Source organism: Cydia fagiglandana, chromosome 22, assembly GCF_963556715.1.
Source record: "Cydia fagiglandana chromosome 22, ilCydFagi1.1, whole genome shotgun sequence".
Classification (NCBI taxonomy): domain Eukaryota; kingdom Metazoa; phylum Arthropoda; class Insecta; order Lepidoptera; family Tortricidae; genus Cydia; species Cydia fagiglandana.
Genome location: NC_085953.1, coordinates 8,854,729 through 8,871,904, shown reverse-complemented (window position 1 = coordinate 8,871,904; position 17,176 = coordinate 8,854,729). Strand labels below are relative to the sequence as shown.

The window sequence follows — 17,176 nt, the reverse complement described above, 5'->3', positions numbered from 1 at the left end:
GACTTCTGATACGGCCACGGCCTGGTCTAACGTGAGTAATCCTTAACACGTTCCCTGTGTACCAAGGAACCAGAAATTAAGTCCTCACGTGCAACATGTTTTTTTGTCAAAAGGTTCATAGCCAGTATGTGCATGCAAATAAAAAAGACCTAGCTCACACGTGTAAATTTTCGCAATGCTTTAAGTTTATATGGGGTCGTGCATCATTAGTGGTGCATGCACGTATCATCTGTACCCTAAAATGCTACACATATGATGCATGCACAGGGAACGTGTTAATACATTATACGTGGCATTAATTATTTTTTAATCTCAATTGCATCGCTCGTACTTTAATGCTCGGATTGTGATGCATCATATCATAAGTAATTTCAAACCAATATCTAATCATGATAAAATTAAAGTTGCTCCCACAAGAACCTTACAGGTATATCTTGTTTATTACATTATTTGTGCTAATCAAGCGAGGCCCTGCCATAAGTGGTTCTAAAATAGACTTAATTAAAAGAGAAAACCGGGGAAGTGAGGGTAATTGAGTACCCTCCAAGTGAGAGCAGAATATCGCCGCATTTATTCTTATAATTGAATATGTGAACAATTTCACACAAATTAAAACGTTTGAAGTTAGGTTATGATATTTAACTGTATTTTCACCACACCAGCTCGGAAAGGTTTACTTTGCACTTCAAAAACCGATAGCAAAGTTGCATTTTATTCACATGTGAGGCAAAGTAATCAAATGCAAATTTTGAGTTGTTTTCTCATATTTGCTGCTAGAATTGACTTTTTAATGATGATTTTGGATGATAAATACTTAATAACATTCATTTGGATTTGATTCGGTTTGATTTTGTTTGATATTTTACATTTAATATTTGCTTCGGGTTGGTGTGGTGAAAAATTTTGTGTTTCACTCGGGGGCAAAATTTGTTTAACCCTCGTGCTTTGAAACCCTCGCAACGCTCAAGATTCCATTTTTCGAACCACTCGCGACGCTCGTGGTTCAATTTTGGAATCTTTCGCATGCTCAACTATCAATATTAGCACGAGCGGTTAAACAATAACTTGGCCCCCTTGTAGAACTAATAACTATTAATTAGATAGGTATTTTTAAAGCTACTAGAGGCCCTCTTCTCTAGGAAGCGCTGGTGGCCTAGCGGTAAGAGCGTGCGACTTGCAATCCGGAGGTCGCGGGTTCAAACCCCGGCTCGTACCAATGAGTTATTCGGAACTTATGTACGAAATATCATTTGATATTTACCAGTCGCTTTTCGGTGAAGGAAAACATCGTGAGGAAACCTGCATACATCTGCGAAGAAATTCAATGGTGTATGTGAAGTCCCCAATCCGCATTGGGCTAGCGTGGGGACTATAGCCCAAGCCCTCTCGCGCTCGAGAGGAGGCCTGTGCCCAGCAGTGGGACGTATATAGGCTGAGATGATGATGAGAGGCCCTCTTAGCGCCACTTGCCCCATCCCACTAACCCGGGATTAACCGGTTCATCCGTTAATCCAGTGTCAAATTGTACTGGTAAACAAGGCAATTCTAGGTTTAACCGGATAACCCCGAGTCAATGAATGGTGCAAGTGTCCCTTAATTTATCACCTGCGTGAGACTTGATCCGTGTCATTTTACCCCCAATTTTATAGATTTCCGAAACTTAAGTATCTTAGATTTTTAAGATTTATGGGGTTTAATGTTTAAGTCGCTTTTTCACAAGCCGAATTTCACCAATACCTACAGGTTTTGTACCTGTAAAAAGGTAATGGCTCCTCTACACGAAGGGCCAACGCCGGCCACTCCAAGGGACGTATTATGCGTTAGAGAGACCAAGTGATATTGCTATCTGATTCTACCGCATGGCTGCGTCCCTTGGAGTGGCCAGCGTTGGCCCATCGTGTAGAGGAGCCATAACAGAGTAAAAGCGTGTCTTTACCATCACTACACCTTATAAAACAAAGTTCCACGCCGCGTCTGTCTGTTTGTGTGTTTGTTTGTATGTTCGCGATAGACTCAAAAATGACTGAACGGATTTTCATGCGGTTTTCACGGTTATTGCAGCATAATTCTAAACGACAAATTCCTTTCGATAAAGCTAAGTTATGTTTTTTTAATTAAAATAATTGCTCAAACGAAGTTTACGACCTTGTAAAATCCAAATTCCGTGATTAATATTCTAAGAACAAAATAAATTAATTATATCGGGTTGTGATTAATATTGTCTACAGCACAATTTTCGTAATAAACGATCTTTTATAATCACTCGCTAGGGTCCTCTACTAATTACAAAATTTCGGGTCGTTGAAAACATAAGAACAATTTCTTCATATAATTAATTATGATTTACACGTGTATCCTTACACGAGCACCAATGAGGGACCCAGGAAAATGTGGCGTCATTGCTTTTTGCATCGGCCCTTAGATTCATCGTGTGTCCCTAGTAGAGATGAAAATGGCGAAAGATTCATGTTGTTTCTTTCGAATCTTTGTATCTTTCCTATAAAATACATGTAACATTCGAAAAAAACATAACTGACGTTTGTCTGACAAATACAATCATACACGTATAATACCTGTTTTATACTGTGTATTTTAATTGTCAATCTTGTCATGCCTTTGAGGCAAAATTGACTTCACGTTCATGTCACATTAGATTATAGATTAACGGTTCCAATTTATAAGTATTTCGTCATAATTGATAATTTCAACCTCTTTAGTTAACTGATATCGAAATATAGTCTGAGCGGAATGAAAAGTCACCTGGTTGTATGAGAGCCAATACGTTCCGAGTCACTATTCACAATATAATATAATAATGCGAAAAATACACGTAATATTTTACACGTAAAAAACTTAAACTTGCGAAAGATTCAATTGAATATCCGCAAGGAAAGATACTGTATTTTATTGAAAAATACAGGGGCCTTTGAAAGATACATGTATCTTTCATCTAATTTTCATCGCTAGTCCCTAGTCACAGAATAAATAATAGTACTAGGTACAGAAGACTCACTCTCTAACAAAACGCGTCTGTCACGATCAGCACAGATATGGCCGCTAGGTGGCGACAGCTCCACGCGCGGCTTATGGCAAACCCTAAAATTGGGGTCGAACGGATGGAGTTTTAGCTACCTGTAGCAAAGCGACGAAATCGCGGAGTGAGCCACGATTTAAGACTGTTGTGCCACGCCTGCCCTAGTGTAATTTTCATTGGATAGCGTGCCGTGACGTACGCTTTTGCGTTGTAATTACTTGTAATTTTGAGATTCCAAAAGGTCCCGCTTGACGCGCTTTTCAAAATCTCATACAAAAATAGACGGGTCTCTATTGTTTCCCAAATAGTTTTAAGTCATAATGTAATGATTCGGTTAAATTATGTTCTAATGTATGGGCAAGAAAAACGAATTATAGCCAGTATTCAATGAATATGATGAGTCTTACCAAAAAGTTGTATATAACCTTTTTTGTTTAAAATTTATTAAGGATTATTTCTTACCTTGACACTTTTTTCCTAACTCTAATACTTTTCTCAAAAATAAAAAAAAACCGTAAACCGGGACATATTTCAAGCTAAAAGGGGGGGGTTGCGTCAGGGGGAGGGGGAGGGACGCTAGTGTGCGTAAAGCACCATACTACATTCATAGAATGCTGGCTATAATTAGTTTTTCAAAAAACACAATTTGACCGAATCATAATGTAGGTATGTGTTTGCGCGACTATGCTCGGTCTAGAGGATTCCTAGTCTATGCTATCGAATGAAATTTACACTAGGGGGTTTGATATGTTAATTACAAAACTTCCGTGAAAAGTATACGTATTTAATACTAGTCACCCGTCCCGGTTCACATAAAACCTTAACAAATTGTAACGCACTACACGTTTCTCAATAAGCACTCTTTTGAAAAATGATCGCAATACAAAAATCTGTTCAGTAGTTTTTGAGTTTATCGCGAACATCTGCTGGAAAACTATTTTGGGTACCTACCACGACGGTGGACGTGTGGACGAAAGTCCTATCAAAACCTAACACTTACCTAACAAAACTTCCGTGAGACACAGACATATTATAGTATTTTATGCAACCGTTGTTTAAGAGAGGTCAAAAAAGGCGAGTGGCGTGAATTACAATTTGAGGCGAAGCTTAAAATTGTTAATAAAGACGCCACGAGTATTTTTTGACTCAGTTAAACAACGTTGCATACAATACTTTTTCTACCACCAAGCACTTACTTTGAAATAAAATTGAAAATTTAACATATCTTTTTAATTCAAGAAGTAGCAAAAATGGAGGGTACGGGCGGGAAAAGAATGAATGAATTAATGAAATTAAAAAAAAACATGTCTATGGTTCACTTATTTGTCAGAGATGACATTTAAAATAAGGTTGGCAACACTATTTCATTCAATATTTTATGCGTGTATGCACAAATTCTTTTTTGGGGAATAGATTAAACATTTGTCTTGACAACTGTAAGGTAGGGTTTTAAAGGTGTGTGTACGACCCTTTAAATGACAAATAAAAGTGCGGGAGTAGAAAAAAAATATTAAAAACGAGTCACTCACGTATTTTAAGTCGAAAAACTCTCGACATGTTTAACTCTGTTTTTCGACTTTATTTCATAATATATTTAATATAACACTTACCTAATTTAAAAGAAAAGCTCGACAAACGTAAACAATTAACAAAAACCCGCTTAAAATTTAAGCAAAAGCCTGTCAAAATCCCGCTCAATGTAAACGATTTTCTTAAAGAAGTTTAACCCAGATATTTTAAATGCCACACCTTAAGAGGAAAGTGGAAAATCGCTTCCCCATACAAATGTTGTCCCCGTTTACTTCCGTTAGTTACTTCTCTGTATTAAATATTAAATATTATTGAGAGGTGATAGGAGTAATTTATTAACAATCAATTAATATGTCAGTACGGATATGATGGTCGTTCTTGTCTACGTGACAGCGTGATAAAACGGTATCCGTCACTTTCTATCCCATGGTGTTAAAAAGTGACAGTTATTTTTTCCCGTGGATAAAGATGGATAAAGCCATCCATAATACGCCGGCAGGTAAATATTTTTAAACAATACACAAAACTGAAAACTAAATATAAAATATCTCTCCAAAGCTACCCGCTTCTGGAATGGAACCTAGAATGCTGGCGGCGTTGCCCCTTCGAAGCGCCAGCTCAATCTTTGTGCTAAGAAGGAGCCCTGTGCTCGCCCGAGACACCTATTAGTCTGACCGATACTTCCTTTACGAATTGTTTTGTGTCGGTCGACCATGGGCCCAGTGTTTCAATGGCAAGCGCCACAAAATCGTATTGGTCCTTGGTCCGTTAGAAACGCATATTTGCGGCGCTTTAGTGTCTGAGAAACCGCGTATCTGACTGTGCCAGACAGTCTGCCAACAGGGAGAGATGGCGGGAGATCGTGCGAAGAGCTGTGTCCGCCTCTACTACCGATGCGGACGCCTCAATGACCACGACCGCTCTGTCAAGAGCGATACGACAGAGAAGAGAAGAGTGTCTGGGCCCGGTCAGCGGCAGTCCCGGGCTTCCGCGTCGATCCCTCAACGTGGGACGGTGCTAGTATATATCGACGCAGGTAGCGTCCCACGCTAAAGGACGGCCAATAACATAATTTGATTTAATGCTTATTTTACCGTAAACACCCGTTTACAGCGATTTGCATGGTTAAGACGGGTTTTTATGGGCTTTTATACCTATTTTAATATCAAATGTAATTATTTATATTTGATTTTAAAACATAAAAGGTAGAAGCTTCCATAAATATGCTCACAATTATTTATCGCTTTTAACTCATTATTATGACAATAAAAAAAAATATATCGTGTATTTTTTTCATAACCATAATCATTTATTCAATCATGGTATTTTACAAAGGTGTTACAAGTCTAATCAAGTACAAACATGGACCCTACCTACAATATCAATATCCAGAGAGGAAAATGGAGACTACGTTTCTATGTAAAAGCTGTTTCCCACTTTCTTTTTAAACGGCACCTTTAATCCGGCACGTGGACTAAGACAATGGAACGGGATTCCATTTGTCGACTCATTCAGTGAATGATTCACTCATTCACCCATTCACTGAATTGAACGGATTGGAACAAAGAACCGGATTGTTTTAAAACGACTTTTCCTGGCGTTTAATTTTGTTTGCAGATTTCTTTGATGGTATCTTTGTGTTCTTTATCTTTACCTATATTAAACGTTTTCCCGGTTAAATACTAGTTCGTTTTTTTACATACATACATACATACATATAATCACGCTTATTTCCCGGAGGGGTAGGCAGAGACCACGGATTTCCACTTGCTACGATCCTGACATACCTCTTTCGCTTCCTTCACATACATAACATTCCTCATACACGCTCGCCGGTTTAAGGTGCTCTTGACCTGGCCTTTCTTCAGGATTTCCCCGATCTGATCAGAGAAAGTCCGCCGAGGTCTACCCCTTCCAACTCCCCCTTCAACTTGTCCACTTCGTTTTTTTAGCATTACATAAAAGGTAAACAATTTTCATGTGTATTTTATACGGATAAATGATTTTATTATTTTTATATAATTTTGACCCATGTTCATTCACTGATATCTACGTGTTAAAATTGTTAAATATGAAACGGTGTCGTCACGCCATCTAGCCGAGCATAGGTAAAATGTGTGTGCGCCATCTATCCGAGAATGACTTCTTCTTGATTTCCGAGGCACGTTTTTTCCTTAGGTACACTTTATTCATCTTATACGAAGTTACATATGTCTTTGAAAGAAGTGAAGTAAAATATATCCAATGGCTGTAGGTACGTATACTAACCATTGGCATTTTTATTGCAGGATCGTAATCAACATTACCTCGTAACAATCCAATTATAAATAGGTTTACCCTACATTGTTTAATCCTATTTGTAGAGTGATAAAAGTTTAAGTGCATTATACATACTGCCGTATTCGAACTTCAAGATATTCATCAGAGACGACACGTACTAGATCCATTCTAGATACGTTATAGTTTAGATATCAACTAGTTCTCTTTTGCAGCGCTTTTCGGGCAACCAATGTCACTTTTACGTTAGATAGAGTAAGATATCTATTAGGTGTGAATTAGATCTCTAAGTCATATCCTGTGGAAATCGTTCAAGAGTATCTCCAGAATCACGCAAATGTCAAATTTGACAGGTTAGATCTTAAACATATCTTTATCGTTTCTTGGTGATGTCTAAAAGATGTCTAATAGATGTCTATTTCATAATCCGAATCGGGGCCCCTAGTGTTTAGATCAAGCGCATTCAGGTTGCTAAATATGATTGTGATTTGATATTATTACTAGTCACTGTAACCGACACATAAGTAAGTGCAATTAAGATGCACTGAGATCTATCCAATTAAGATTACATTTTTAAAACTAGAATGCGTCTCAGCTTGACATTTTATCACAGTTTTCTTATCTTTCTGCGCTCATTCTCTATAAAGACTGCTGCAGTGCTATTAAGTTCTTAGCACTTAAGGTGCACTCAATTAAGTATAAGTACAGTCAGCAGACAACGCTTAGACGAGTACAGTGAGCGGTAGTTGATAAGCGGGCGGGGTATTAAAATATAACTAAATCTAAATGTAATAAATGAAATAAGAGCGTGTAAGTATAGACTAAAATAGTCATTTTAGACACCTTATTTGCTTAGTCACTTTTGCTTACTGTACTGTGGCGTCTCCTGTAGTTGTCACTGTCGACTTTGTGCCACAAGATTCTTACAGATGTCGTTAGGGAGCTAGCTAGAGCGCTATTAAGCGTATGTTTTCTACGGGATGACAGCTGCCATCGCCATATTTATGTTGATTAGTTCGTTGATCGTTCGTGTATACTAGCGACCCGCCCCGGCTTCGCACTGGTTAAATATTTATAATATACACCTAAACCTTTCTTAAGAATCACTCTATTTATAGGTGAAAACCGCATAAAAATCCTTTCAGTAATTTTTGAGTTTATCGCGAACAAACAAACAAATACACAAACAGACAGACGCGGCGGGTAACTTTGTTTTATAAGTGTAGTGATATGAAAAGGAACATTATGCAAAAGCTCCCCAATAAGGGCCGGTTGCACCTAACCATCAGTCAACGTCAACATACTTTATTAAAGCTTGTCTGAAAACTTTGACAGTTTTCTACGGAATGACAGGTGCCATCGCCATATTTATGTTGATCGTTAGTGTATACTAGCGACCCGCCCCGGCTTTGCACGGGTTAAAAATTTATGATATACACTTAAAACTTCCTTAAAAATCACTCGATTTATAGGTTAAAACCGCATGAAAATCCTTTCAGTAAATTTTGAGCTTATCGCTAACAAACATACAAACACACAAACAGATAGATGCGGCGGGGGACTTTTGTTTTATAAGTGTAGTGATATGAAAAGGGACAATATGCAAAAGCTCCCCAATAAGGGCCGGTTGCACCTAACCATCAGTCAACGTCAACATACTTTATTAAAGCTTGTCTGAAAACTTTGACAGTTTTCTACGGGATGACAGCTCTGCTGCCGTCGCCATATTTATGTTAATCAGTTTGTTGATCGTTAGTGTACGACAGCTTAAATAATCTATGTGCGCGAATACAGGTACAAAAACGAAACTACAGTAGAGTTAGATAAAGAAAATTTTCCAACGATTTTGATAGTATACGCAGTACACACTTGCACTAGACCAACAAAGGTCTACAACGATTTTGATAGCATACGCAGTACACACTTGCACTAGACCAAGAAAGGTCTACAACGATTTTGATAGCACACGCAGTGCAAGTGTTATTGTAATAGTCAAACTTCTATAAAATTATGACGTGCAAATAACATTTGCACTGCGTGCGCTATCATAATCGTTGTAGACCTTTCTTGTTCTAGTGCAAGTGTGCACTGCGTATAAGCTATTAAAATTGCTGAGTTGCAGACTTTTCTTGGTTTCACTCTACTGTCAAAGACATATGTAACTTCGTATAAGATGAATAAAGTCTAAGAAAAAAACGTGCGTCGGAAATCAAGAAAAAGTCATTTTTGGATAGATCACGCACACACCTTTGGCCTATGATCGGCTAGATGGCGTGACAACACCGTTTCATATTTAACAATTTTAACACATATAGGTAGATATCAGTGAATGAACATGGGTCAAACAAAATGATTTAAAAATAATAAAATCATTTATCCATATATATTCATTTTTTTGATAAATTTTATACGTGTTTATTTTGAGTTATAATCGTGTGTCGATAGATGGCAGTAAATTTACAGTGACTACAACATTTACTATGACAGGACCCCTGTGTACTATCTATTCTTTTTGCTACTATTGTCACTGTGACAAGGTCCGAAAGGATACTGTAATTATATTCCTTGGCCGTACGAGCGAGATTACACCATGCAATACATTTCGCGCGCACTAACATGATTTAGATTTAGATATTTATTCTCATAATATTATTCTAGACGAATCTACATGAATTTATATTATCTCGTCATTCATATTTACATAATGTAATAATGTAATGTGTAACATAATGTAATGTTTATGTGTTATCATATCATATCATGAATAGATTTTAAATTCTGGATACTTCTTTAAACAGGTCAACTCTCATAACAATGCACCATTTGATGAATTTCAAATAAATTGGAAATCGTGATCGCGACTCGTTAGGTTCCAATATTGCCACGACCCAACTTTTATATTTCATTGTACATTTGTATCTCTTATATTTTATTTTTCATGCGTAAATCTAATTTACACTATTTTACAGCTCACTGGCCACTCCATTATCCAGAGGTCAATGGATATGCCTTTTCTTTTTAAATATTTAATTTAATAAAAAATAAGTTCAAAAACTAAAACCCGACTACTGCAAATCGCGCTCTAAAAAGTATGAAACAAGATAGAATTCTTATCTAAAATTATCAAGCAGGAAATATTATAAATGTTACCATTTTTTTATATAAAATACAACGTAATATAATTTACTGATTTTTTTTATATATTTACAGAGATTCAGAGGATAGCCGTGGTCGTATGCCACATTACTTTTAAGTTTATAATCGTGGCATACGACCACGGCGATCCTCTGAATCTCTGTAAATATATAAAAAATTCAGTAAATTATATTACGTTGTATTTTATATAAAAAAATTGGAAAAATTAATAATATTTCCTGCTTGATAATTTTAGATAAGAATTCTATCTTGTTTCATACTTTTTAGAGCGCGATTTGCAGTAGTCGGGTTTTAGTTTTTGAACTTATTTTTTATTTAATTAATTTTGGGGTCATGATTTCGTTACTAAATTTTTGAAGTCACTTTATATTACTTTTGCGAGGGCGTCCTCAGTACAGAAATGCACGCAGAGCGGCGCCTATATCGGGCTACGTCCGACTCCTTTAGTGCCTATGAGGGCGCCGATGGCGGCCGTCTTTGGAACGCGTACGTCGGGCTACGCTCGACTCTTTCAGCAGAGGGCGCCGAAGGCGCCCGGCTTTGGAACGCGTACGTCGGGCTCCGCCCGAATCTTTTAGTATGAGAGCGCCGAAGGCGCCCGGCTTTGGAACGCGTATGTCGGGCTACGCCCGACACTTTTAGTATGAGGGCGCCGAAGGCTCCCGACTTTTCAAAGCGTACGTCGGGCTCCGCCCGACTCTTTTAGTATGAGGGCACCGAAGGCGCCCAGATTTGAAACGCGTATGTCGGGCTACGCCCGACTCTTTTAGTATGTGGGCGCCGAAGGCGCCCGGCTTTGGAACACGTGCGTCGGGCTACGCCCGACTCTTTTAGTATGAGGGCGCCGAGGGCGCCCGGCTTTGGAACGCGTATGTCGGGCTACGCCCGACTCTTTTAGTATGGGGGCGCCGAAGGTGCCCGGCTTTGGAACGCGTACGTCGCGCTACGCCCGATACTTTTAGTATGAGGGCGCCTTAGGCGCCCGGCTTTGGAACGCGTATGTCGGGCTACGCCCGACTCTTTTAGTATGAGGGCGCCGAAGGCGCCCGACTTTGCAACGCGAACGTCGGGCTCCGCCCGACTCTTTTAGTATGAGAGCGCCGAAGGCGCCCGGCTTTGGAACGCGTATGTCGGGCTACGCCCGACACTTTTAGTATGAGGGCGCCGAAGGCTCCCGACTTTTCAAAGCGTACGTCGGGCTCCGCCCGACTCTTTTACAGATTTGAAACGCGTATACGCCCGACTCTTTTAGTATGTGGGCGCCGAAGGCGCCCGGCTTTGGAACGCGTATGTCGGGCTACGCCCGACTCTTTTAGTATGGGGGCGCCGAAGGTGCCCGGCTTTGGAACGCGTACGTCGGGCTACGCCCGATACTTTTAGTATGAGGGCGCCGAAGGCGCCCGGCTTTGGAACGCGTATGTCGGGCTACGCCCGACTCTTTTAGTATGAGGGCGCCGAAGGCGCCCGACTTTGCAACGCGAACGTCGGGCTCCGCCCGACTCTTTTAGTGTGAGAGCGCCGAAGGCGCCCGGCTTTGCAACGCGTACGTCGGGCTACGCCCGACATTTTAGTATAAGGGCGCCGAAGGCGCCCGGCTTTGCAACGCGTACGTCGGGCTCCGCCCGACTCTTTTAGTATGAGGGCGCCGAAGGCGCCCGGCTTTGGAACGCGTCACTTTTAGTATAAGGGCGCCGAAGGCGCCCGGCTTTGCAACGCGTACGTCGGGCTACGCCCGACATTTTAGTATAAGGGCGTCGAAGGCGCCCGGCTTTGCAACGCGTACGTCGGGCTCCGCCCGACTCTTTTAGTATGAGGGCGCCGAAGGCGCCCGGCTTTGGAACGCGTCACTTTTAATATAAGGGCGCCGAAGGCGCCCAGCTTTGCAACGCGTACGTCGGGCTCCGCCCGACTCTTTTAGTATGAGGGCGCCGAAGGCGCCCGGATTTGGAACGCGTACGTCGGGCTCCGCCCGACTCTTTTAGTATGAGGGCGCCTTCGGCGCCCGGCTTTGGAACGCGTATGTCGGGCTACGCCCGACTCTTTTAATATGAGGGCGCCGAAGGCGCCCGGCTTTGCAACGCGTACGTCGGGCTCCGCCCGACACTTTTAGTATTAGGGCGCCGAAGGCGCCCGGCTTTGGAACGCGTCACTTTTAGTATAAGGGCGCCGAAGGCGCCCGGCTTTGCAACGCGTACGTTGGGCTCCGCCCGACTCCTTTAGTATGAGGGCACCGAAGGCGCCCGGCTTTGGAACGCGTACGTCGGGCTCCGCCCGACTCTTTTAGTATGAGGGCGCCGAAGGCGCCCGGCTTAGGAACGCGTACGTCGGGCTCCGCCCGACTCTTTTAGTATGAGGGCGCCTTCGGCGCCCGGCTTTGGAACGCGTATGTCGGGCTACGCCCGACTCTTTTAGTATGAGGGCGCCGAAGGCGCCCGGCTTTGCAACGCGTACGTCGGGCTCCGCCCGACACTTTTAGTATTAGGGCGCCGAAGGCGCCCGGCTTTGGAACGCGTCACTTTTAGTATAAGGGCGCCGAAGGCGCCCGGCTTTGCAACGCGTACGTCGGGCTCCGCCCGACTCTTTTAGTATGAGGGCGCCTTCGGCGCCCGGCTTTGGAACGCGTATGTCGGGCTACGCCCGACTCTTTTAGTATGAGGGCGCCGAAGGCGCCCGGCTTTGCAACGCGTACGTCGGGCTCCGCCCGACACTTTTAGTATTAGGGCGCCGAAGGCGCCCGGCTTTGGAACGCGTCACTTTTAGTATAAGGGCGCCGAAGGCGCCCGGCTTTGCAACGCGTACGTCGGGCTACGCCCGACATTTTAGTATAAGGGCCCGAAGGCGCCCGGCTTTGCAACGCGTACGTCGGGCTCCGCCCGACTCTTTTAGTATGAGGGCGCCGAAGGCGCCCGGCTTTGGAACGCGTACGTCGGGCTCCGCCCGACTCTTTTAGTATGAGGGCGCCTTCGGCGCCCGGCTTTGGAACGCGTATGTCGGGCTACGCCCGAATCTTTTAGTATGAGGGCGCCGAAGGCGCCTGGCTCTGGAACGCGTACGTCGGACTACGCCCGACAATTTTAGTATTACGAGGGCGCCGAACGCGCCCGGCTTCGGAACGCGTACGTATCTTGTAAAAAATGGACTGTTTCATACATTTTGGCTGATCAGGACTTCTATGCCTATTCACGTTATAAAATGTTGCAGGACATTAAAAAAAACACCATGTATAGCGGCCAAACAAATTTCTTTTGCAAAAACCTTCTTGTATCGCCGTAGTCGCGTAACACGCGGATAGAATCCAGAGCGCTTGTAGATTCATAGTTCGAATCACCTAACCGAAAATTTAATGTTTTATCTGGCGCATGCAAGCAAAGCCGGATGCAAACGCTAACAATATTTATATATTTGAAATGTGCTAATTGAGCTCTTTCCAATGATGTATAACACATCATCATTACTTAATTTTAGTTTTTTGGTTCGTGACTTTATGACCTCTAGAGGGCGCAGTGTTCATTTTTTTGTGACGCCATATAGCCTATAACCAGCGGACGATTAAGACGATTCGAATGACACGTCGTTTATTAAATTATAATAAGTACTTTAGAAGTTATGAGGGAACAGATGAACATACATACATACATACATACATACATACCCACATACATACCGGTCAAAATCATAACCCTCCTTTTGCGTTGCCGTAGTCGGGTAAAAAGAGCTTCAATTCATCTTAAAATTTTCTTTGCCCTGTGTAGAGATTAGCTAATTTCATTTTCATTCAGTAGTACTTCAAGCAAGTCTATTTCGAAGGCGCAGTCGTTGTTAATATACCTAATTAATTAAGAAATATAATCAAATAATGTACCTACTATTGTGACACTATTGCAATGTATTTTCCAACTTGTGGTGTCCACCATTTTCATTCGCATGGTTCTACTTACCAAACTATGTCGCTATAATTATTAATTTAGCATAAGTGGCGACGCAAAACCACTGTACAGTCAGCATCAATAATAAATCATCGGGTGACAAGCAAAAGTCACTAAGTACTATCAAAAAATTAAAGTACTCGTAACAATGCACTTTATTACACTTGTAACACGGTTTATCGTCCAATAATTTCAATGGTGTTAGTTAGTGACTTCTGCTTGTCACCCGACGAAATAGTGACGGATAACACAACGCATCAAAAGTACTTAATCTCACATCCTGGAATACTTTTCCAAATAGAGATACGTATATCTCTACAGTTTGCGTTCAAGTATTCTATTACAATGTTCTACATAATCGTTTTTCTTTTTATTCTTTTTGTCAAGCAATTAGAGAATATACTTTTAACGCGTATTCCGATTCGCTACTTTTGATGCTGTCTATACATACTATTGGCCGTTGTATTAAAACATCCCCCTTTTATTCGCCATGTTTATCGAAGAAATTTTGATGAACAAAAATATATATTTGGTCAGCTGAAACTGATACTTGGTCAGCAACTTTTGGTAGGCAAGTATTTCTAAACCAGTTAGCAATTAATGTCATACTGAGCTGCTTTAATTATTTTGGTTAGCAAATTGATTATTTGAGCGGCAGTATGCGATCCACCATTAATATTTGTCAAGCAAGCAGTTGATAAGCGAATTATTTCATTTTGGATTACAGCAAAACGATATTGGTTTATAATTTTGACCGTCTGTGAATTATTTGCTGAACATGAGTTGTAACTCGATTTTTATTTATTGCCAGCAAAATATTTGTATCCTGTCCAAATGGTTTAGTGGTAATTTTTTTGCAGAGCAGTTTTAAAAATCCTTTAGTACCGTTTGGTAACTAAAAATTGGTAACCAGCTTCGAAACGGGAAAGAAATACCAATTCGTAACTAAACGACTGATAAACCTACCTATCACACTTTTTACTTCATTATTATTATTATATCCTTGAGAAATTGATTTGTTCTAAAAATGAATCCTAGCCGTATCAATGTATTTTCTTAGAATCTTATAAGAGCTGTTTAGTAAATACAAATAATGTTTCTTTTTAACTATTAAAGCATTAATATTAATTAAGGTTTCACGTCAAAGACCAAATTAATCGTTCAATTTGAATCTTAACTAGGTACAGTCACCATGAATATTAGCAGATGAAACAATAAGGTAAGATAAAATTTATTTAATTGAAAAATATAAAAAAAATTAAACAATCATAACACAAAACACCGATTTAAACTTTCACGATTGTTACACATTTTTAAATAGTACAATAAGTCTTCTCCGAGACCACGGGGACAACGCCGTCCTCGAAAGTTGGAGGTAAATCTTAAAACTTAAATACGCAATTAACTCCCGTTATACAAATTAATAATTATTATACATACGCTTAAATGTAGTAAATGATATAATCTTTATACGCATCTAAAGCAAAAAGTATGCAGCAAAAGTATCTACCACCCTCTAAAACTTTTCCAAATTTTGAGTCAATTTCTCGGTCGAAAGTATTTGTTACACTGTAGCAAATATATCCAATCGAACCATGTAAAACGACGATCTGTCTGGCCTAGTGGGCAGTGAACCTGCCTATGAAGTCGATGTCCCGGCTTCAAATCCTGGTAAAGGTATTTGTTCGTGTGTTGTGTAGTGTACGGATATATTTGTTCCTATAGTTCGTTTTTTTAGCATTAGAAAGAACTTGCAAGAAGGTAAGCGATCTTGACATGTCTTTTAATTGAAAAACGCTTTTTAAAATTCAACAACTACTACTTATGAAAGCAGAAGAATATAAATGTAAATATATTAGATTCATAATTGTTACATATTTTCCGTAACTTATTTTTAAAATGTGTCTTTCAATTAAAAGACACATCAAGATTGTTTACCTAATTTCTAATGCTAAAAAAAACGAACTATATGGTCTATATGTCATGGATGTATTCTATGTATTTATACATTATATACACAATACACAAAACAAGCCTTATTGAGTTTACTGTGGGTAGTAGTCAATTTAATGTATTATGTCCTCTAATATTTATTTCTATTTGATAAATAGAGATATATAGAGATAAATCGAAGCCAATATTTTGTTTTATGGTAGCTTTAGTAAGTTATGTTAATTTTATTTCAATAATAAATTAGTAAACAAGCAATACCCAATAAAATTGATTATTTTGCTTACTTCTTTTTGCGCGTAATTCGCTAAGACACATAAGAAATAGGTAATTTTAATACTTTTAACATTTACGTTTTAGTAGCCGCCATAAGAGTCAGATTATTTTTATAAATAAATTATCCTTATTACTAAAATTACAGGAAATCTATTCAAGAAAGAAAACGAGACATAAAATAAACAGAATGTAACCACGAAATTCGAATCTTCATTTGTCCGTAAGATATTCCGAACCCAAAAAGTGTCCTCAGAAGGCACTCACCTGTTGTACCCGACGATAACCTCACTCACTCGCACTGTGGCTTACAATATATACAATACAATTAAATCAAAAAACAATCAATCAGTCAATTATTATTGTCAACTGTCCAATAAAATCCTCGAAAAAAACAACCGTCAAGCGATCATCGCCGGCTCAGACATCGATTTTTATAGCGCGTTCGAATTTCAAAATTATTGTCGTTTTTTTTTTAATTTACTGTCGAGGGAGCGTGCGTATACCGCCGCGTCGGGGGTTAGACTGAAATTGTGGGCTGAAAACGGGGTTGTATACTTAGCTCAATGTGAGTGGGTGTTTTAGAGAGGGACGCTCATATAACTTAATGTGGGTGTGGGAAAGAGTGCGTGGAAGTGCGGTGAGGGGGATTTTGCTCACGTACAAGCTCTGGATGCCAGGAATTTGTAGGCGTCAGTAATTGTACCTCTGATTAGGGTTTCCGAATTTAATAAGTTGTCTTTGGTGCTGTCTGCGGTTGATGGGTAGTCGTTGTTATTAGAGACAAGTTCAATGTCGTGTATCGGCGACTTAAGAGGAAAGTGGAGGATCCGTTCGAAACCGCCTTTTCATACAAACGTAGTCCGCATTTTCCTCTGGATAATAATATTGTTGAAAATATTTTGATACAATTTGTTGCATATCAACCACAGTCATAATTTAAACTCATTTATTGTATAATAAGTGTTATAAAATGAATATAAAACAAAAAATAATTACAATTAAGAAAACCAAAGCTAAAAAATTAAAA

The 17,176-nt window shown here is 40.0% G+C and overlaps 1 protein-coding gene across 2 annotated transcripts in view; it reads right to left on the bottom strand.

Moving 5' to 3' along the window:
- LOC134675440 (uncharacterized) overlaps positions 1-16,653 on the bottom strand; it is a 184,386-nt gene extending 167,733 nt beyond the window's left edge. For both annotated transcript variants that reach the window (XR_010099741.1, XM_063533708.1), the window contains exon 1: positions 16,414-16,653. The gene's annotated coding sequence lies outside the window, so the exon portion shown is untranslated. The remainder of the gene's footprint in view (positions 1-16,413) is intronic.
- Positions 16,654-17,176: the final 523 nt, after the last annotated feature.